This window comes from Rhinoderma darwinii, chromosome 9 (genome assembly GCF_050947455.1).
Source record: "Rhinoderma darwinii isolate aRhiDar2 chromosome 9, aRhiDar2.hap1, whole genome shotgun sequence".
NCBI classification, from domain to species: domain Eukaryota; kingdom Metazoa; phylum Chordata; class Amphibia; order Anura; family Rhinodermatidae; genus Rhinoderma; species Rhinoderma darwinii.
This window is the reverse complement of record NC_134695.1, coordinates 85,522,902-85,545,116: the sequence shown is the minus strand read 5'-3', so window position 1 is coordinate 85,545,116 and position 22,215 is coordinate 85,522,902. Positions and strand designations below refer to the sequence as shown.

Here is a 22,215-nt window from a genome sequence, read left to right as displayed (position 1 = left end):
TGAATTATCGTTTTTCTTTATCCTTGCTATTTTTTCTGGCATGTTAAACGCAAGAGCACCGCTGTGTGCCAATATGTATTTACAGTGTAGTGCGTCGTATGCACAAAATGGCACATATCAATTGGGGAATACAGCGCAGATACTGATGAATGTCAGGTAAATGTCACAAACCTTCTGTAAATCAGTTGCCCAATTTTTCGTCACAAATCCAAAAAGACTTCATAAAAAGTGGAAGGTGGTCTGATAAATAGGGCACTCAGCATTTACGCCATTCTTTTAAACACAACATCACACAACTGGCATAATCGCATGGTTAAACATACCCCACTATGTGCAAAAATTGCCCAATACAAGGTCGATTAGTTGTACGTTGGATGGTTTGTACAAATTTTTTCCCCTTTAATGATACCAGACTGAACAGGCCAGTAATGCTCAGTTCACATCTGTGTTGGGACTCCGTTCATGGGTTCCATCGGAGCTTTCCATCAGGGAAACCCATGAACGGAATCCAAACTGAAACAAACTATGAAGGCTTCACTATTGATTTCAATGGTGACGGATCCGGGGCAAATGGTTATCGTTTGTCACCGTTGTGTAAGGATTCCGTCGTTTTGACAGAATGAATAGCGCAGTCGAATTTGGTATTGATTCTGTCAAAACGACGGAACCCTTACACAACTGTGACAACCCGGAAACCATTTGCACCGGATCCGTCACCATTGAAATCAATGGTGATGCAAACGGAAACCTATGGGTTCTGTTTGTTTCAGTCAGGATTCCGTTCATGGGTTCTAAGATGTACAAAAGGGCCATAAATGTATTATGTTCTCAATTACTAGCCAATGGAGAAGGGGGGGCGAATGCGCAAATTGACAAAAGGTTGAAGTAACTGGGCTAACAATACCATACATATACTATTGCAGTCGAGCAGGAGAACAATCCAACGTGATCAACCAAATTTTCAGCAGATATCTCAGGGGTGTCATGAATGATAATTTGCGTGAAATTTTCACACAAACATCAAATATGTATGGACAGATAAAACAACAAATATCAAGGTACGCTGGGAGTTGTAGTTTGGTAACAGCAAGAGAACAAAAATTTGGAGACCACTAACATAGAGCAAGTGTTGCTATATTTTCCTAATGCATGTACAGACATATCTGTATAGAACGAATGCTAGTGTTTAAATTCGTCCTGCAGAGGGAATCGAATCCGTGGGGATGTTTAAAACTTCTTAAAAGTGGATTATATTTATAAAAATTCAATTTGACTATTTTTACACAAGAAATAACACAAAACACAGTCTAAGAACTTATATGCACACTGCCGCTTACAGATTTGTGCTGTAGAGATCCGTAATACGGCCGCCATATCCTGCTGCTTGCCTGCTGTTGCACACAGAGGTATTTTCTTTTTTTTTTTCTCTTATGCTATAGTACAGATAAAACACAGAACCTCATGGAGGCACCATGCGACAATACAAGCGTATGGTTTCATAATAAAAAAATAAGAAGAGACCTCAAAAAGATACTAATTCAGTAAATGGGGCAATCTGTATTGGAGTACAGAATCGAAAAATATTAGAATGAAATTAATTTACACATAGATTAGTAATAAAGGGTCCAGTCAGCGCAGATCTCTAGTCCGGTCAGAAGTGTCCCATGGCATTTAAATATGTTAGAAGCGCAACAACACTGCCAGCTAGTAATGTGTTAATTTTGTGGACGGCCAGTTCAGACGCTCTGATCTCCTGCTCATTAATACCAGTTAGTTATGTGCAACATTTTACCTCTGGCATCATATTTATCATGCAAAATCTCCGGAAAAGTTTACAAAGCGGCTGGTTTTTATGCAATTACCATTGCTAATTTGATCAGCATAAAATATCTCTGAGATATCATGGAACACACAGATCTGAGAGCATCGGGTTTTACCCTGCTACCTCCCTACTAAGTGCCCTGAGCAGCTGAGAAACTTGGCTCTTAAATGAAAAAAATAAAATAATAAAAATAATTCATATATTTAGCGCCACTACTTTGGCTACACTCAGACGAGCGTAGCTAACCTCGGATGTGAAAAACTGCAGAGCGGGACGCGTTGTCACAGATTCCTCATAGACTTGAGTCTATGGGGGGGGGATGTGTGAAGCGCAAAAAAATAGGACGTCCTATTTTTTCACGGACTCTTCACACGCTCCGTCGAAACAACGGTCGTTTGAACATCCCCATGGAAGTACATGAGTCCGTGTGACGGGCGTTGTTATAACGGCCGTCACACAGACTATATATATGCTCGTCTGATCGAGCCCTTAGGCTAAGTTCACACTAGCGATAGGGCTCATTCGGACGAGCGTGATTATCAGTCGTGTGCTGTGGGTTGAAACAACGCACAGCACACGGATTAATTGATTTCAATGGGGCTACTCACACATGCGTGAGTTTTCACGCAGCGAGTGTCCGTTGCGTGAAACTCACTGTATTTCCTATATTGGTGGGTTTTCAGGCACCTAGTCGCCCATTGAAGTCAATGGGTGCGTGAAAAACACATGCCACACGCAAAGCACACTGATGTAAAAACACAATGCACACGGACAGGTTTACGCGTGTTTTTTAATGCGCGTAAATCTGTCACGCACGTCTGAATGTAGCCTTAGTATAAATTTACCTCTTACGTCAGCGGAAGAGAGGATCGAAAGATTATACAGAAAGCAACGGTTCCATTAGAATTACCATTGATTTCAATGGTAATTCTGTTGTTTCAGTTGCTTTCCGTTTGTCTGAGTTACTTTCCATTTTTTTTTTGATAGAAGTAAAATAGTGCAGTCTGCAGAACTTTTGTTTCCGTGAAAAAAAAAACGGAAACCTAGCTAACGGAGACAAACGGAAAGCAACTGAATCAAAAGAATTACCATTGAAATCAATGGTAATTCTAACGGAACCGTTGCTTTCTGTATAATCTTTCAATCCTCTCTTCCTCTGATGGAAGAGAGGTAAACGTATAGTAACGCTAGTGTGAACTTAGCTTTACTTCAACCCCTAACACAAGTGTTACTATTTTAAATAGTATTTCCTATGGGCAGCAAGGTGGATCAGTGGTTATTACTGTTATCTTGCAGCACTGGCGGCCAGGGTTTAGATACAACCAAAGGCAACATCTGCATAGAGTTTGTATGTTCTCTTTGTGTTGGCGTGGGTTGGGTTTCCTTTGGGTTCTCTGTTTTCCTCCCACACTCCAAAAAACATACTGACAGGTTAATTGGATTCTAAGTATATAAAACATTTATTTATATCATCCATTTAAGACCCATGATATATCTTTGGGAATGGACTAGGACTTAAAGGGGTTGTCCACTACTGGACAACTGATGATATATCCACCGGATATAGCCATCAGTACATGACCCGTGGGAGTCCGATACGTGGACCCCGCACCGTTAAGCCGCTCTGGCTTCCTCCGAGCACCGATTTAAGAAGCAGTTGTCTCCGGCCACTGAATAGCGGCGAGCTGCCGTACAGAAGTATTTACGTGAATAGGAGCAGAGCTGCAGTTCAGCAACACGGCCGCTATGCTATGTACGGAGCAAACTGCTTCCGGCTCCATTCATAGCATAATGGGACATTACATCCGATGCACAGAGATAGCCGGAGCGGCTTAACGGTGCAGGGTCCAGTTGTCAGACCAGTGGATAGGTCATCAGTTGTTCAGTAGTGGACAACCCCTTTAAAAAATTTTGTCTTCAAAAGATGCTCCACCTACTACACATAATTACTTTACTGCCTTATTAATTTATCAATGTTTACTTATGTAGGGCTGTATAACCCTGGCAGTGTCACCCTCTTAAAGGGGGTATAAAACATTATTATTTTCATACAACAAAGGAAGAAACTTTGCAATATAATAATATTTTATGCTGTGTTTTACTTCTAGGAATGCAAATTAGTGATATAACCGATGGATGTTTTCATTTTGGTTGCCATGGCTACGTCCAGGGACATGTATATTGGACTCATAATCAGTATAAAATGAGTAAAGCAAAATATTTACAAAGCTGCTGCTTTTTATGTAGCAGTTAACTGTGAAAATATTGTAAATGATGTTGGAAAAAGTGTTTTCCTTACATAAAAAATTCTCAAGTCTTCCTTATCACTTAGATGCGGAGGGTTCTTGTGACCAGCATTGCTGAGCAAACTAAAGTGTATTGGAAGACTTTGCAGAGGGAGCCAAATTACTTATTCCCCCCCCCCCCAGGATAAAAAGCTCCTTTAAGTCGTTCAGGTAGAGGAGGGCCGGGGAGTGAATGAGTGTTCTGTAGTGAATCACAAGTCTCTCATTTGTAACTGGATATATTTTGAATGAACTCTACTCCGCACTTGACAAACACTTAAATCAATGAACAACACTATGTAATTGCCAAGTTGGCTGATTACAAAGGCTGAGGCTCGCGCTGTACAGCCTGTGGTGGAGTTACTAGGCTTGTTTTGTGAGAGAGAGATCTGTTCTCTGGTTTAGGTTCTTTTTTTTTTTACATTTCAAATAGCAACAAGTTTCTCTGTTTCATAAAAAGTGACAAGGGACATCATATGTTTCAGCTATGATTAGTACCAGCTTTAGAAATTTCTCCATCAAAGTTAAAAATATTTTAATAATTATATATATATCATTGCATTATGAACTTCAAGACAAATAAAGGGAAACGACGGTGAAAACCATAGTTTCCAGATCTTCATAGACCTCTCTGTTCTGCTGTTGTCATTTAATGTTATGGATTATGTAATACTATTGTCCACCAATCATCTCTCCCCCTCCCTGCAGTGGGCTGGTGTTTTCGCACTGCTTGTAACATGCTGCTGCACAAAGCGCAGTCTGTGGCCTCTCTTGTGCTTTAAACCTCAATCGGCAAGCTTCCTGCTCACAATATGCAGTGATCTACATACATATAGCTTCTGATAGATGTGATCTTTTCATACCTATTTTTTTTTTATGCCCGAGCGAGACATTATGAAACATGGAGTTACCAGAGCAAAAGTGATTTCTAGGTGACAGACTAAACCGGGATTATTATTTTCTAAAAATCAAGGTGCAGGTGGCATGGGCAAAATAGAAGAAAACAGTGTGGGCTAGGTCAGGCGTGGTAGGAATGATTTTGAGTATCTGCTGGAGTTTCTCTTTTATATTAAAGTAGCTGTTTCTAATGTCTGTACAGCTGGAAAAAACTGCTATCGTACAATAACATATTTTCGGCTAATGTCTATGAAACCCAGTTTCATATACACTACTAGGGAATTATAAGATAATAGAGGGAAATCCTTTGCTAAGGATCTTCATCTCTTGGCCCCTGTGGGGCGCAGTTACAAAGAGCGACTCTTGCTCCGGAGGACCTGTCCTGTTCTGCACTACACAGACATACCATTGATTTGAATGGACACTGTGTAAAATGTAACATTAAGGCCTCATGCACACGACCGTAGCCGTGTGCACGGCCGTGATTTTCGGGTCGGGCGGCTGCGGACTGTCAGCGGACTGTCAGCAACGGGCCGCCCGCAAATCGTACGACATGCACATGGCCGCCATCATTGTTTTCAATGAGCCCGGACCGCAGAAGATGTCCGTAATAGGACATGCCCGTTCTTTCTGCGGTGCGGGTTCCCGGGCCATGCACGGACCGTAAAAACTACGGTCGTGTGCATGGCCCCATAGAAAAGAATGGGGCCGAATTCTCCCGTGGATTTTCAGGGGAATTGCGGCCGCAAATACACGTTCGTGTGCATGGGGCCTTACTGCCAGGTTTCCTCATACATTACAGATGATTGCTGGGACTTCTTGAAATCTGTTTATTGTTAAGGCACCTTACTAACACATAAGAACTGTCCAAAGCGAACAACTCCTAAAAGGTTTTCTGCTCCTAAGAAAGCACATGGTCATCTAATGGCCATATAAAAAACATATTTCACAAATCCCCCATACAATACATTTAGGTAGGCCTTTGTGCACCCAATGACACATTTCTGGCCAACAGTACTAAAAACAAATTTTTGCTTGATGATATCCAATATTAAATTACAATTCAAGATTTTACATGATGTTTAGAAGTTAACAAGAAAATATAGAAAATGTATACCTCCCATAATGCAAATATATGTGCCATTTTATTTCTCTTGCCTTCTGAAGAAGAATTACTGATCACCCGGCGCGTATCATTTAGGGTCTATTTGCAGTGCATTTGCAGTGTACATTGGAGGTATACATCTGAAGTGTTTCCTGATGTATACCCCTTTGAAGATATACAGTGGCATTCGATGCCAGAGGCTCCCATGATAAACAAAAAAACGTATATCACGAGGTATGCAACTTTTTTTGTGGATGCCTCTGTATGGAATAGAGCAGCACAATATGCTTTTCTATACAATTGAAAATAGGCATACCGACATACATATTAATATATACCAGCCCTGACGGAGGCCAAAACAGTGTCCTTTTGGCCTCTGTCAGGTAAATGGAATCTATGGATATGTTTGACATAAGCGCTGATCGCTTTCCCAGTGCATACGCTAAGCGGACACTACAAACGCAGTGTGAATTCAGCTTAGTCGTTTTCTGTGTTCATATCACTTTCTTGAATATTGCTGTCAAAGTATCTTGGCAAATAGCCAAGACTTCCTGATCCTTTACTCCAAATTCATTCTGTGTAGAAAAGATGCCCCTTGGTGTTGCCTATTTTTATACTTTGACCATTCACAAATATTAGGAGTTTTACTATGTTACATTACTATTCCCCACTTGACACATATATAATGCTTCTAAATCTTTTATACTGTTGCAACAACGTAGTCGATGCACACAATGCAGTTAATCTTTGAGTTGCATAGTTTTTCAAAGAACACTTAGAGAACCTGGTATATGTAACCTTGTGTTTTTCTATAATTTAAAGGTATACTACTCATCACAGAATCAACTGTAATATTTCCATTGGACTGTGCATGAAAAACTTAAATATTACAACTTAAATTATATAAATGTTGCTTTACCACATATTAAATATGAAAAACTTTCTTCATTACCGTATTCCAGATGTGGAGATATTATTGATTAAAGTTTCAGAAACTTCTTGCCAACTAAAAAAAAAACAAAACATAATGGTTATAGGAAAAGTGTTTGTTTTTTTCTATATAAAAGTAATGTAAAGTAACTTTGTAAATACATTACATACCTTGTGTCGATTCAGAGTTACAGCCTGTATTATACTCCAGAGCTGCATCCCTAATTCTGCAGAATTCAGAGCTAAAATCTCACAGCATTTCTGGTGATTTGCATTCTGGGTTGTTTTTATAACACAATGATGTTTGACATCAACCACTGTACAGTCATCTGATGGAAGAAACCAGCAGAATAGTGAGTGCAGCTCTGGAGTATAATACAGGATGTAACTCAGGATCAGTACAGGATAAGTAATGTAATGTATGCACACAGTGATTCCACCAGCAGAATAGGGAGTACAGCTCTGGAGTATAATACAGGATGTAACTCAGGATCAGTACAGGATAAGTAATGTAATGTATGCACACAGTGATTCCACCAGCAGAATAGTAAGTACAGCTCTGGAGTATAATACAGGCTGTAACTAAGGATCAGCACAGGATAAGTAATGTAATGTATGTACACAGTGATTCCACAAGCAGAATAGTGAGTGCAGCTCTGGAGTATAATACAGGATGTAAATCTGGATCAGTACAGGATAAGTAATGTAATGTATGTACACAGTGACTCTACCCGTAGAATAGTGAGCGCAGCTCTGGAGTATAATACAGGATGTAACTTAGGATCAGTACAGGATAAGTAATGTAATGTATGTACACAGTGACTCCACCAGCAGAATAGTGAGTGCCGCTCTGGAGTATAATACAGGATATAACTCCAGATCAGTACAGGATAAGTAATGTAATGTATGTACGCAGTGACTCCACCAGCAGAATAGTGAGTGCAGCTCTGGAGTATAATACAGGAGGTAACTCAGGATCAGTACAGGATAAGTAATGTAATGTATGTACGCAGTGACTCCACCAGCAGAATAGTGAGTGCAGCTCTGGAGTATAATACAGGATATAACTCCAGATCAGTACAGGATAAGTAATGTAATGTATGTACACAGTGACTCTACCCGTAGAATAGTGAGTGCAGCTATGGCGTATAATACAGGATGTAACCCAGTATGAGTATCAGATAGGTAAATTAATAAATTTACCAATTTACCCAACTTATTAAGTGGATATCCATATTCAACCCGTTGGCGACACATAACATTACTGTACGTCACAGCTACCAACGAGGAGAAAGAAGAGGGCTTACAGGCTGAGACCGCCTCATTCTCAGCGGGTGCCAGCTGTATGGTACAGCTGACACTTCACTGAAATGGCCGGGATGAAAGACAACTCTGATCTAAGGGTTTAACCACTTTGATGCCGGGGTCAAGAGAGATCTGTGGCATCTAGAAAGAGAGTGGGGGTCCATTACCCCTAGTGATGTGACCACGGGATGCCAATGTTTGCCATGGTAGCCTAGGGCTTATTAAAGGCCCCAGGTCTGCCATCTTTTTGATCCTATTAAACCCATTCAAGCCCCCTAGATCTAAAGCAAACCGTTAAATAAAGTTTTTATTGATATAATAGAAAAAAAGCATTGAAAGTTTAAAAAAAAATTTTTTTTCCCCATTGTTCCCCTAAAGTACTGTAAAAATAAATATGTATATATATATATATATATATATATATATATATATAAAATTGGTATGGTCGTATACGTAAAAGTACAAGTTATTACATTATATTGTTATTTAACCCACCAGAGTTGGGGTATTTTTTTGGTCACCAATTAAATTGGAATAAAAAGTGCTAAAAAGTATCACGTACAGCTCGCCGCACCAAAAGAAGGCGGTAGAATAAATTTAACTTGTTGTTTTTAACAAATGGTGAACAACATAAAAAGGAAGCCCAAAAGAGGAATTTATGTTTTTTTCCCCATTCCACCCCACAAAAAATATTTTTGCAGCTTCCCAATACATTATATGGTACGTTAAATATTGCCATTAAAATCTACAACTCGTTCCGCAAAAAACAAACCGATGTCGACGGAAAAATAAAAAAGTTTATGGCTTTAGGAAGGGGTTTAGACTATGAAATTGTGTTCAAATGTGAATATATGATGCAATGCAATTCTGAGAACAAAAGCGAACGAAGTACATTTTTCATTCACTGACCTGACGTGTTCTGGCTACGCCTTGCCCATACACTGGGTACAACCTTTCAATACATGCTGGAAGAGATTAAAACATCAAAAAACAATTTATTTATTTGCTTATAAGGGAGAGCTCCAATCATAAAATCCTACACTACTTCATAATGACTAAAAAAAATAAAAGATGGAACACCGTAGATTTGACAGTGTCATTGATGGGTTTACTCTGTTCTTTTGTCATCGGAATATCTGAAACGTGGGACCAGCAGCACAATTAAACGCTGAACGTGGTGGCCGTTTTCATATAGGGCCCAGTACTGGCAGATAACCTTTCATTTACATTGGAAGTTGATTCCTTCCCTTTCATTATAGCAGACTTATCTTGGCTCCCCCATTACCGGATCAGATATCACTTAATACTGGCTCCTCTCAACAATATTTCATTAAGCTCTTAAAAAAAGGCAATTTGTCGTTTTTTTTTATTTTTTAAGTATTACCTTTCTTTCACACATTTTGCAACCTTTCGACTTTTTGTGTTGGATGAAAAGGTCATCTTATTGCGAATGGATACATCAGTTGCATAATTGTCCCTGTATGACGATACACCAACCTGGGCACGCCGCGGGTACTCGTAGCATTGTTGTGATTACCACGGAGCATCTGTAACATTCTGTATGGTTTTAATAAGCACATAACAGATGGACTTGTCTTCTTTCTGTGGAAATAATGGAAAATACATCAGGTGCGCAGAGATTATATACTTAGGTATAATAAATGCTATGCAGAATTATTGATATCTTGCATACAGCCTGGCAATTATATTTGTGTAGGGATAAAGCATCAATCATACAAACCAGCTATAGGAAAACAGGCAGAAGACCGATAGCATTTACTACATTATGTCCCAATCAGACCATAGGATAGATGGGGGCGCAATTTAAAAAGCCACTAACATTAACAGGCTTTTTATTTTCCATTATTCCATCATCACACCTTTCTTACTTAAACAATTATATAAATCAAGAAGGATTTTCATGTCTGTTCTTTTGATTCTACTAAGAATTTGTCACCTTAAGGCCTCATTTACACGAGCGTGTTTTGCGCACGCAAAAAAACGCAGCGTTTTGCGTGCGCAAAAGGCACTTCACAGCTCCGTGTGTCATCAGTGATACAGATACATTCATTGTTTGACAGCTCTTGCGCGAATCACGCAGTTCGCGCGGAAGTGCTTCCATGCGACCTTCGTGGTTTTCACACACCCATTGACTTCAATGGGTGCGTGATGCGCGAAAAACGCAGACATTTAGAACATGTCGTGAGTTTTTTTCAGCGCACTCACGCTGAGAAAAACTCACGGACTGTCTGCATGCCCCCCATAGACTTGTATAGGTCCGTGCGACCCGCGTGAAAAGCACACGAGTCGCACGGACGTATATCACGTTCGTGTAAATGAGGCCTAAGGCTGGGTTCACACGGAGTATTTCGCCGAGTTTTTTGACGCGGAAACCGCGTCGCAAAACTCGGCAAAAACGGCCCGAAAATGCCTCCCATTGATTTCAATGGGAGGCGTCGGCGTCTTTTTCCCGCGAGCAGTAAAACTGCCTCCCGGGAAAAAGAAGCGACATGCCCCATCTTCGGGCGTTTCCGCCTCTGACCTCCCATTGACTTCAATGGGAGGCAGAGAAAGCGTATTTCGCGGTGTTTTATGCCCGCGGCGCTCAATGGCCGCGGGCAAAAAACGCCGCTAAAAACTCCGCGAAAATCGGCGTGCAGGGAGAGGAAAATCTGCCTCAAACGTCCAAACGGAATTTTGAGGCAGATATTCCTCCTGCAAAATACTCCGTGTGAACATAGCCTAACTCCTTTAGTGGTGGACTCGAAATTATCTTGATTATATATATATATATAAAAACAACCTACATATTGTTGCCTGTGACATTATTTTCTTCCACAAAAATAATATGGAATCAGCCCAAAGATCACATTTTGCTTTCCGAACCTTGTCCGAACTAAATGTATCAAGTTTAGTTATATTTTGTTTCCTATTTGCACACCTACACATTATTATTCTAGTTTGGAGAGAAACATAAAATAAATAAAAATAAGACAAAGTGGTTATTTTCCTATTTTTTTTATGTTTGCAAGTTTTCAAATAAATAAATAATTCTAAGTCTATGTGTGATACTGTCTATTTATCCGGTGTATCTAATGTCCTGTTCACAAAGAGTTTTTTGCAGGCAGAAAAAATATTCCTCAGAATTTAGAGGCAGATTTTGAACTGCCTGCGCTTTTTTTCCCACTGTGTTTTTCGCCCGTGGACATTGAAGCTAATGCAAGGACGCAGGCAAAAAACGCTGCAAAAAATTGCTCGAAAACGACCGCCGCAGGTTTTTTTTTTTGCCTCCCATGGACATGCTGCTTTTTTTTCCCTGTGAGTGCCCAAAAGCTGCCCAGGGGGAAAAAAAGTCTCTTGTTTGGCGCTGATTCCAAAGCGGTTTCCACGTCTAAAACTTTGTGAACAGGGCCTAAACCGATCATGTGTGATACGGTCCGCTGAGCCGCTGTATCTAAGCCTGTCATATGTGATACTGTCTACTGAGCTGGAACCTAGACCTGAAATTAGCACATTCTTCATTATGTAATGTTATTGTATTTCTTCATAAAATAAATTCACCTGTGAGACTTGCTCTCTGCTTGTTAGACAATAACCCTGGCCACACTTTATTGGATTGCATGTGATAACAGTTCTGGAAATTGCTACAGATCTGTACCATATTTAGTTATTTTAAATTGGTCACTAATTTTAGAAGCTCACCATCTTCATACACTAAATCAATCTAATATAATCGAATACAGTAATGTATTATTTATCTAAACGAAATAAATTTTTGAAACATTTCTTAGTCTGGAAAACCTACTATTATATGATCACACCAGCCGGAGGCAGGGCTTCATAGCAGTACAAAGATGGCAGACCTGGGGGCCTTCATCAGACCCCTAGGCTGACATGCCAATCAACGGCACCCCGCGATCGTGTCGCTGGGGGGGGCGTTGGAACGTTACAGTGGACCACCCCCCTGTTTCTAGTCATTTTAATGCCGTGGTCGCACTTGACAGTGGTATTTAACAGGTTAAACGAGCAGGATCACGCTTGAGCGGGATCATGCTCGTTACTCTGAAGTGTCGGCTGTAACACACAGCTGATACGCTCGTTCTATGGAGCGGGCTCAGCCAGTGAGCCCGCTCCATAATCCCCCACCCGATGTGCGCCGTATATAGGGCGGGGGGGGGGGGGGTCGGGAAGGGGTTAAAAGATTTAATAATTTCATATAAACTTTTTTTAGAGTCTGAGCTGAGATATTCAAAGATGACTACGCCCTTCATTGAAACCTGTTTTGGGCAAGCTTGTGGCACTCTCATGTAATAAGATCGGCTCAGAAGGCAAAGCGATTTAACACAACACCATTTGTTAGGGTGCAGCTGAGCCAAGTATGCTTTTTGGAACGCGTTGAAAATGGAAAATCCTTGTCGTATAATCTAGACAGATCCAACGGCTGACCCACAAGGAATAAAGACATGGGCAGCCCGGCAGAAGTGTGAAAACTTCCATCTGTGATCATGATGTAAAGAGAAACACTAATAATAATTGTGTTGATATTTGGACTCCGCTGTCTTGATTGTGATATAGGAAAGGAGAAAATAAATGATCTAACACTGCTTTTTACCAAATTCTTATTTTAGGAAAATCTGGATAAATCATTGGTAGATATTATATGTTGCAATATAGTAAATGATTATTCCACTATCCAAAGCAACAAAAAAATCTGCATTAATCCAGACATTACTGTTAAGCAAAACGAGTGGTAGTGAATATTAATATTCCAGACAACAACAGAGCAGTGCCTCTAGTGGCCATACTGTTAAAATGCAGACGCTATGGTACAGGCTGTTTACATCAGGACTATGGAACGACACAAGGATATACAAAGCACACTGGATTTTGCCAAGCAGCCCATCTTACAGAAATACATCCTACAGCATTAAAGAAGAGTATGGACACCTTTGAACTGATTTTTTTTTATATTGTTAATTTGCTTCCTAAATGCAAACTTAAGCGTTTTTCTAAATAGTCTTGATTTAAAAAAATCCTACCCCTTTGCTGCTGTTGAGTCTGTCAACTCCTTTGCCTAGCTGGTTGTCCTGCTGTTTCTGACACAGATCCAATATCAAATTGCTCCTGTCAGGGGCTGACGTCATCTACTCTCTGCTCTCAGCAGCAGGGAGGGGAAGCAGGGATGGGGAGGAGGATGTACATGGCAGATCAAAGTGTGGAAAGAGTGGTAAAACATTCAAGTATTTGGGGATGGCAGATCACACAGAATGTCCGTATAAAAGTGAATGGAGGGAGAGGGACTCACACAGGCTGCTTAGCACCCACACACAGTGTGCATAGAATGGGGGATCACACACTTCAGCATAAGCGTGTGGCAGCACAAGGGAGAAGCGATCTCTCACGGGCTGTAGAAGAAGAAAGCAGTTCAAAGATGAAGCTGTGCAGATACATGAGAGCTAGAGAAGGACGTAGGAAGCAGCATTCTGCACACAGAGAACTCACATCCAGCATGTATTATTGGGAGAGGCACACACACATGAAGAAAGTCTGAAACTAGCAGCAAGTTTCAAACTGAATATAAGGGGGCTTGAGACTGAATGAAGGAATAGAGATTGCAGCCTGAAACTTAGTGCAACATTTTTAATTCCAGGTAACCACTAACAAGTAAAATTAATTTTTCCATGTCAAAGGTGTCCATTGCCTTTAAAGGGGTTGTCCACTACCGGACAACTGATGTCCTATTCACAAGATAGATTATGTTAGGGGTCCGACACCCGGACCACGCACCGTTAAGCCGCTCCGTCGAACGTACATGTCGAAAGCAGTTGCTCTGGTCACAGAATAGCGGCCGAGCTGCAGTTCTGCAGCACGGCTGCTATGCAATGTACGGAGCCAACTGCTTCCAGTTCCGTACACCGCATTCGGTGCCCGCAGGCCACCGGAGCGGCACCGATTATATACTGATGACCTATCCGCTGGATAAGATCATCAGTTGTCCGGTAGTGGACAACCCCTTTAAGGTCAGAACGATGAGGAGTATGTTCAATACATTATATATTATTCTGTGGTAAATTTTACAACATTTCTATAGGATTTCACATCCCGGTTACATGTACTATTACAAAATCCACGCAAATGCAAAAGTTACAAATTCTCAAAAATTAAGGCCGGATTCACACGAGCGTGTTAAGTCCGTGATATACGGTCCGCAGGTCGGCCGCATTTCCTGGACTGAGCACACTGCACGGACCAGGGTTCCTAGCATCATCGTTATCTATGACGCTAGAAGTCGCTGACTCACTGCGGGAAAACTGTCACATACTGAAAAAAAAAATGTCAGTACGGGACAGTAGTTCCGTGGAGAGGCAGGGACTCCTAGCATCATAGATAACGATGATGCTAGGAGCCCAGCAGTGTGCTCAGTCCGGGAAATGCGGCCGACCTGCGGACCGTATATCACGGACTGAACACGCTCGTGTGAATCCGGCCTAAGACACATGTCCTCAACTGGACAAACCATTCACGCTTTATAATGCCCCTTCTGCTAACTGAATGTTTCCCTATGTGGAAACATGATTTGATAATAAGGCAATATATTATTGTACTCCTTATTAATATCCACTAAATATTGATGTTTTACTACTTAATAAAGCCACACTTGAGTAGGGACCAAAAATCCAAACAATTCAATTAAAGTTTTTTTACTGTCTATATTATAACAGATCATATCATATAGGATGCAGGTGCCTCAATAATGAAGTGTTAGCCAGAATATAGAGGATAAACACACAATCCATCAAGATTTCTTTGTGAAAAGATTATTTTCTACATGGAGCAGGGAAAAATAGTGTAAAAATTAGAGCCATCAAAGCCTTTAGTGAATTTGAAGAGATTGTTTAGAATATGTGTTTCCTTCAATAATGTTCCATTTCTGGGTAAAACTTGTTTTTCTAGTAAACAGATTGAGTTTGTAAGTGCAAGGACAGGGAATTGGCCGGCCAGGAACGCTCTTATACACAGACTTAATATTATGTCTACAACACGCAAGGTTTAATTGCTGCATCAGATTACAAATGCTATGTATCCTCCGGGGATGCGGTGCTGAACACTGGGGGCAACGTTATATGTCGTGTTCAGGTCATGTGATAACCCAATGCAGGGCTCCTGGGAGATGTTGGTGCTGAACCCACTTTGTGGTAGAGCTCGTTCTGATCTTATTGAGGATTTTACATCTAGACTGAAAAAAAAAATAAAATTGTGACGTTATGTCCTTACTGGAAAACGTACATGGAATCTACCCAAACTCAAATATATCATAAGAAAATTAGTCACATGCTAGGAGTTACATGATGTACTGTGCTTAGACCTTCAACTCCGTTTCAGGTGAAGAATGTGTATCTACGCCTCCCATGTGTGATGTTGTCTGTAGAGCTGATGTATCTAAGCTTATCAAGTGCTTCTGTCTGCCCAAGCCAGAGTGTATCTAAGCCTCTTATGTGCGATACTGTCCTACAGAGCCACTCGGCAGTAAACTCCCCATCATGTTTTAAAATATTAATTATTAAAAATGTTATATATATATATCTATATCTATATCTATATATATATATATATATATATATATTTATTTATTTATTTTTTACTTTAAATACTTAATCTTTCAACACCTTCCATATTTTATCTGACCTTAGATACTAAAATATAACAGTTCTGAAAAATGAGCAAAGAAAGGAAAGCATAATTGATGCAATCATAGGAAAGGATTATTAGAAGAAAGTAAATTGGACATTTCCTAAAATATTGCAGTGTAGGCAGAAAAAACAGATGTATAGTGCTGCAATGTGTGTAACACAGGGACAGAGCAATCGTGTCCAATACCCCCCTATGTACCAGAGATCTTCCATACATTTCCAACTCACTGGGGAGTGAATCATTTAAGACTGCACTTGATGTACCCAATACATCAATGTCTTCAGGACTGGGTTGGAAATTAAACTTCCATGTAAAAATCCGAACAAAAATAAGATAGAAATTGGCAGGGGTTGAAGAGGGTCAAAGTACTGAAAACATAAAGGTGGACTCTGCATCCCTTTTGATTTATGATTTGTAAACTCTGCACAAAAATGAAAGAAAATTAAAGAACGCAATTGTCGGTTTTCTATAGATATAATGAATCATAATCTGCTGTATTTGGCCCAATCATTGGTTCTTGGAGCATCTGGCTACTCTTCTCTACAAACAATTACTTTAAACCCCCCCCCCCCCCCCCCATCAGTTATTAGTATTTTTTTTCTTGAAACATTACAAACCTCTGTCAGCTCTCGGAGGAGACGCCGGAATAACTGATTGCGTGTGCGGTTTCTTCAGACGTGAATATACAAATCTGTTTGTGTGTCTGTAGACAGCGGGTTTTATTGTTTCAAAATATTTTCTAGGCAGATTCCACAAGCATCTTTTTGCAGACAGGGATGGCTGCAGACTGTTTTCATTGTGAAAAAGGAAACAAAGCTGTTTTATGCCATTCTGTAGTTTCCTTCACAATAGGAAAGATGCCAAGAGCTCAGAACGCATCCTAAAACTGGCTTGCAGAAATGTGAAGACTAAACACCAAGCGGCAACTCGCAGAGTTTTCTTATCAAATCATAATTCAAATATTTCACGTTGCATTTTCTGCTTCCCCTCAATTATTTTGGCAAGTCTATCACTGATAGGACAAGGAATCTGCACCAGTAGTTTTTGCAGCATTTACAGTGGCAATTTTTATTTCAAAGTGACTTGCAAACAACAAACGTTTGGAGACCTCTAGAATGGAAAATCCTCTGGTTGTCTAAGGTTCTGACAAGATAAGGAAGCCTGCCACAAAAAGCCCATGGGGTATAGCAGTAGGCAAACCCGTCTGCAGAGCACGTTGAAGTAGATCATGTGCTATAAGCGTTTATCACTTTTGTGGGTTAAAGGGGTTGTCTGGCCACGGGACCATTTTTCATGCTGATGACCAATCCACAGGATGGTCCGACACCCGCGCTCATCAGAAGCTCCAGCTGCCTCCGGGCAACGTATATTATGCAGTATTCAGTGCCAGAAGCAGATGGCTCCATACACTGCATAGCGGCCATGCTGTATAACTGCAACTCTGCACCTATTTACTTGAATAGGAGCAGAGCTGCAGTACTGCAGCTCGGCCACTATACTGTGACCGGAGCCATCTGCTTTCGGTACGGATATCAGGTGCCCGGAGGCAGCCAAAGCAGCTGATCGGTGTGGGATGCAGGTGTCGGACCCCCACCGATCATATACTGATGACCTATGTTGTGGATAAGACATCAATATGAAAAACGATCCCATGGCCAGACAACCCCTTCAATTTACAAATAACCTATTATACTTTTAAGGGGTTGTGTGGTTCGAAAACTCATTTTCAAGTACCTTATTAGGACATTCTGAGTTATTATAAGAGATCCCTTTACTCGGGGAACTTCCATTTATTATGCAGAGCAGAAAGCATCTAAAAAGAGTATGTCTGTAAGACCTAGCACGTTCATACATTATACAGACCGCCCATTTGTTTTTACAGTGACATGTAACGTTTAACCCCTTCCCGCTCCTTGACGTACTATTACGTCATGGCAGCTGTATCGTTCGCGCTCCATGCCGTAATAGTACGTCTCGGGAGTAACGGCCGTTTCGGCCGTCCTCCCGACACATACAGGAGCTGTGACGCTGCTGTCTTGTTCAGCAGCTGTCACAGCTCCTACAGCGGGGACCGATCGCTGTGTCCCCGCTGATTAACCCCTTAAAAGCCGCGTTCTATAGAGATCGCGGCTTTTTAGGGGTTAAGCTGCCATCGCCGGCCTGCTACGCGATAGCGGCCGGCGATGGTGACTATGGCAACCGGACACCAAACAATGGCGTCCGGCTATGCCATAGACGGAAGCCTAGTGGGTCCTGACAACGTCAGGACCCACTATGCTTGCTGTCAGTGAGTAGCTGACAGTTCTAATACACTGCACTACGCATGTAGTGCAGTGTATTAGAATAGCGATCAGAGCCTCCTGCCCTCATGTCCCCTAGTGGGACAAAGTAATAAAGTTAAAAAAAAGTTAAAAAAAGATGTGTAAAAATTAGAAAATAAAAGATTTAAAAGTATTAAAAAGTAAAAATCCCACCTTTTCCCTTATCAGTCCTTTATTATTAATAAAAATATATAAACAAACAAATAAACTATACATAATTGGTATCGCCGCGTCCGTAACGGCCTGAACTACAAAATTATTTCATTATTTATCCCGCACGGTGAACGCCGTAAAATAAAATAATAATAAACCGAACCACAATCACAATTCTTTGGTCACTTCACCTCCCAAAAAATGGAATAAAAAGAGTTCAAAAAGTCGCATGTACCTAAAAATGGTACTGATCAAAACTACAGTTCGTTACGCAAAAAATAAGTCCTCGCACGGCTTTATTGATTGAAAAATAAAAACGTTATGGCTCTTAGAATAAGGTAACACAAAAAGTGAATGATTGTTTACAAAACGTATTTTATTGTGCAAACGCCATAAGACATAAAAAAAAACTATAAACATCTGGTATCGCCGTAATCGTATCGCCCCGCAGAATAAAGTGAATATGTCATTTATAGCGCACGGTGAACGCTGTAAAAAAAAACGAAAAAAAAACAATAGTAGAATTGCTGTTTTTTAGTCACCACGCCACCTAAAAATAGAATAAAAACTGATCAAAAAGCTGCATGCACCCCAAGAAAACTACAATGGATTCCTCAAGGGGTCTAGTTTCCAAATTGGGGTCACTTTTGGGGGGTTCCCAATGTTTTGGCACCACAAGACCTCTTCAAACCGGACATGGTGCCTAATAAAAAAGAGGCCTCAAAATCCACTGGGTGCTCCTTTGCTTCGGAGGCCGGTGCTTCAGTCCATTACCGCCCAAGGGCCACATGTGGGATATTTCTCAAAACTGCAGAATCTGGGCAATACGTATTAAGTTGCGTTTCTGTGATAAATCCTTTTGTGTTATAAAAAAAAATGGTATAAAGAGGATTTTCTGACCAAAAAAAAATGTAAATTTCACCTCTACTTTGCTCTAAATTTTTGTGAAACACCTAAAGGGTTCATAAACTTTCTACATGCTGTTGTGAATACTTTGAGGGGTCTAGTTTCTAAAATGGGGTATTTGATAGGGGTTTCTAATATATGGGCCCCTCAAAGCAACTTCAGAACTGAACTGGAACCTAAAAAAATAAATAAATGAGGCAATACTTCGCTTCTTACATTATACTGATAATGAGCCGTGCCCACCCCGAGATTACCCCAGTTTTGACCGTTTGTCTAAACGGAGACCCCTATTAGACCGTTCCAGTGCCCGGTTTTCCCAAGCATACACCCCCGAGAAGTGTATTTCTATTGATGAGCCCCTGGTACATTTTAAAGGGAGGGTTCAATTCCGCGAGTACCTGCCGGGTAAGAGGGCAAGGTATGGCGTGAAGATCTATAAGCTGCGAGAGTGCATCCGGGTATACCTACAGGTTTAGGATATATGAAGGAAAGGCCACCCCCAAACCAGACTGCATCCTGGACTACAATAGGTACATGGGAGTGATGGACTTGTAAGATCAAGCCCTGAAGCCCTACAGCGCCATGCGGTGTGGTATAAGAAGCTGGCCGGGAACATCATATAGATGGCTTTGTACAATGCGTACGTGCTACGTCGATGTGCAGGCCAGACGGGAACTTTCCTGGAATTTCAAGAGGTGATTATCAAGAACCTAATCTTTAGGGACCAAGAAGGGGGGGCACCCAGTACTTCTGGAAGCGAGCCCACACGCATCGTACCAGGGCAACACTTTCCAGGGGAAGTTCCCCAAACTGGCAAGAAGGGAAAAAGTCAAAAGAGGTGCAAAGTCTGCTATAAGAGGGGGATAAGGGAGGACACAATATATCAATGTGACACGTGTCCCGAATAACCAGAGCTCTGTATGAAAGTGTTTTAAAATTTATCATACATCCCTTGGTTTATAATTTACCCCAATTTTACTTACCCTGATGCACTCCGCACAGCTTATCCCCCCTCGTCTTTCCCCTCTGGGCCCTGCTGTGTGTCCAGGCAGCTGATAACAGCCACATGTAGGGTATTGCCATACCCGGGAGAACCCACATTACAGTTTATGGGGTGTAGGTCTCCGGTCAAAATGGTCACTACACCTCTAGATGAATGCCTTAAGGGTGTAGTTTTTAAAACGGGGTCACTTCTTGCGGGTTTCAACTGTACTCGTACCTCAGGGGCTTCTGCATACATGACTTCGCACTAGAAAATCCAGAGTAGGCCAAATGGTGGTCCTTTATTTCTGAGCCCTCCCATGGGCCCAAACGGCAGTTTATCACAACAAATGGGGTATTGCGGCACTCAGAACAAATTGCGCAACAGAATGGGGTATTTTGTTTCTTGTGAAAATAAGAAATTTTCAGCCAAAACTACATATTATTTGACAAAAATAATTTTGTTTTCATTCCCAGCCCAATTCAAATAAGTTCTGTGAAGAAACTATGGGGTCTAAATGGTCACATTACCCATAAATGAATTCCTTGAGGGGTGTAGTTTCCAAAATGGGGTCACTTCTGGTGGGTTTCCATTGCTTTGATACCTCTGGGGCTCTGCAAATGTGACATGGCACCCGAAAACCAATCCAACAAAATCTGTACTCCAAAGAACACACAGCGCTCCTTCCCTTCTGAGGCCTCCCATGGGCCCAAACGGCAGTTTATCACCACAAATGGGGTATTGCCGCACTCAGGACAAATTGGGCAACAAAATTGAGTATTTTATTTCTTGTGAAAATAAGAATTTTTGAGCTAAAATGACATATTATTGGAAAAAATATATTTTTTTTAAATTCCCAGCCCAATTCAAATAAGTTCTGTGAAGAAACTATGGGGTCTAAATGGTCACATTACCCATAAATGAATTCCTTGAGGGGTGTAGTTTCCAAAATGGGGTCACTTCTGGTGGGTTTCCATTGCTTTGATACCTCTGGGGCTCTGCAAATGCGACATGGCACACGAAAACCAAACCAGCAAAATCTGTACTCCAAAGAACACACAGCGCTCCTTCCCTTCTGAGGCCTCCCATGGGCCCAAACGGCAGTTTATTGCCACAAATGGGGTATTGATGCACTCAGGAGAAATTGGGCAACAAAATTGAGTATTTTGTTCCCTGTGAAAATAAGAAATTTTGGTAAAAAATTACATCTTATTGGAAAAAATTACATTTTTTTAATGTCACAGCCCAATTGAAATAGGTGCTGTGAAAAAACTGTGCGGTCAAAATGCTAACAACAACCATAAATGAATTCCTTGAGGGGTGTAGTTTCCAAAATGGGGTCACTTTTGGTGGGTTTCAATTGCTTTGATACCTCTGAGGCTCTGCAAATGCGACATGGCACCCGAAAACCAATCCAACAAAATCTGGACTCCAACAAACATATAGCGCTCCTTTCCTTCTGAGCCCTCCCATGGGCCCAAACGGCAGTTTATCACCACAAATGGGGTACTGCCACACTAAGGACAAATTGGGCAACAAAATGGGGTATTTTGTTCCCTGTGAAAATAAGAAATTTTGATCACAAATGACATTTTATTGGAAAAAATGACATTTTTTTCATTTCAGAGCCCAATTCAAATACGTGCTGTGAAAAAAATGTGCGGTCAAAATGGTAACAACAACCCTAAATGAATTCCTTGAGGGGTGTAGTTTACAAAATGGGGTCACTATTGGGGGATTCCTACTGTTTTGACACCTCAACACCTCTTCAAACCTGGCATGCTGCCTAAAATATATTCTAATAAAAAAGAGGACTC

At 41.0% G+C, this 22,215-nt stretch overlaps 1 protein-coding gene across 4 annotated transcripts in view; it reads right to left on the bottom strand.

Moving 5' to 3' along the window:
- TSHZ3 (teashirt zinc finger homeobox 3) overlaps positions 1–22,215 on the bottom strand; it is a 265,339-nt gene that overhangs the window by 106,600 nt on the left and 136,524 nt on the right. For all 4 annotated transcript variants that reach the window (XR_012850642.1, XR_012850641.1, XR_012850644.1 and 1 more), the window contains 3 exons: positions 9,729–9,946; positions 9,254–9,309; positions 7,062–7,115 (listed from right to left, as the gene is read on the bottom strand). The gene's annotated coding sequence lies outside the window, so the exon portion shown is untranslated. The remainder of the gene's footprint in view (positions 1–7,061; positions 7,116–9,253; positions 9,310–9,728; positions 9,947–22,215) is intronic.